Source organism: Parambassis ranga, unplaced genomic scaffold (assembly GCF_900634625.1).
Source record: "Parambassis ranga unplaced genomic scaffold, fParRan2.1 scaffold_21_arrow_ctg1, whole genome shotgun sequence".
In the NCBI taxonomy this organism is placed as follows: domain Eukaryota; kingdom Metazoa; phylum Chordata; class Actinopteri; family Ambassidae; genus Parambassis; species Parambassis ranga.
Genome location: NW_021144767.1, coordinates 5,592,151 through 5,593,872, shown reverse-complemented (window position 1 = coordinate 5,593,872; position 1,722 = coordinate 5,592,151). Strand labels below are relative to the sequence as shown.

Below are 1,722 nucleotides of genomic sequence, written 5' to 3'. Positions count from 1 at the left end.
GAGCTAACTAAAGCTAACAATAACAAGAGGCTTGTCTGTAGCTGATTAGCCGAAGCTAACGCTGTAAATGGAAATGTTTGCTAAAACACACTAAATGTAGCGTTCTCCCAGTCAAATGCTTTATAGGTGTAAACAACACAGAGGGCAGTCTATGATCAATTATTCCATCTGAGCCGTCGGTAACTGTGAATTTATCCTAGCCAGTAGAGCACCGGCTAGGTACGTTCATACATACATTGCTACACAAACGTAGCGCTTTACAATCACATACCAGCATGTACACAACGACACTCACTCACCGACACGTCGGAGTCTCCGGTAGAACGGTTACTGGGGTAAATTATCCTGATAGCCGTCCACGGCGACGTAGCTCGGTAAAGGCAATGACGAAGCCATAGCAACAGCGTCGTGACTGGGCCACATCCGCCTCGAGCAGTGGTCCGAGCTGTGATTGGCCAGCTCGTTGCCAGGGGCGGGAGCTGGCGAATCGTGGTAGAGGGCAGCTCTGTCATTGGTCAATTCATGGTAGCACTCGGCCTCGTGGTTGGCCGGCGGCGGAGGTAGGCGGGAGCTGGCGAATCGTGGTAGAGGGCAGCTCCGTCATTGGTCAATTTGTAGTAAATTCGTGGTAGCACTCGGCCTCGCGATTGGCTGTAGGAGGAGGCGGCTTGCTCGACACACGGGCGGCCGGAGGCGCCAACGAGGCCCAAAAAAAAAAGAAGACATATGGTCTTCTTTTTTTTTTTTTTAAACAAAGATCTACAGCAGGGGTCTCAAACTCAACTTACCCGGGGGGCGATGGGGGTCGAGGCTGGGTGAGGCTGGGCCGCATCAAGTATTCCACAAAAAGCATTCAGATATTCCAAAATACAACTGGTCCGATCTTCTCAATCTTCCAGGTCAGAATAGGGATGCAAATTATCGAGGAATTCATTAATCGTAAACTGATATGCAGCGATTTCCCCTCAGTTTCACTAAGATTAAAAGCTAAACATTGTTTACTAAATAAAAACTGCATGTCATATTCCTTAATGAGTGATTTGCTGTACCATTGGGGTCAAACAGGCTGGTTTGTTTGTAGGTGATTTTGTGTTTACAGATGCAGAGCTAGCAAATTTTAAAAAGGCTCTATCGACTTGCTAAAGGTAAGATTTGACCAGTCAAGGATTCTAATGACTACATAACACATCCTTTATTACATAAACGTGTTGTAAACACATGTATTGAACAAATGCACTTCAGATAAAAAATCAAATCAGATAAAAATCATTGTGACATATATGTCACATCGGCCCTTTAGCCAAAAAACCAGTGAAAAAATGATGTGACATTATGATGAAACTCTCGAGGGTTAAAAGTCACTCCTTCGAGCCGGATTTGAACCAGCGACCTAAGGATTTCAGTTTTATTGTCTCACTACAGTCCTCCGCTCTACCAACTGAGCTATCGAAGGGTGGGCTGAGAAAGAAATGCCCGAGCACAGCCGAGCGTTCATAGTTGACTCAAACACAGGTCATCTGTGCTTGATTTGAAAGTCAGGAATGTGGATTGGATTTGTGTGTTCATAAAGACCTGAAAAAAATCAGACAAGATTTTCATTATCCTGGAATGCAGCTTAAGACTTTGTGGCAGTATGACCACTTTACATCTTGACCATACTAGAATAGAATAGAATAGAATAGAATAGAATAGAATAGAATAGAATATAGACTTTGAGGCAAG

The 1,722-nt window shown here is 44.4% G+C and overlaps 1 non-coding gene across 1 annotated transcript; it reads right to left on the bottom strand.

Moving 5' to 3' along the window:
* Nucleotides 1-1,362: 1,362 nt before the first annotated feature.
* Nucleotides 1,363-1,453, bottom strand: trnay-gua (transfer RNA tyrosine (anticodon GUA)). Its single transcript is given in 2 exon segments — nt 1,363-1,398; nt 1,417-1,453. It is a non-coding gene; the product is annotated as a tRNA-Tyr (tRNA).
* Between the last annotated feature and the right edge of the window lie 269 nt (nt 1,454-1,722).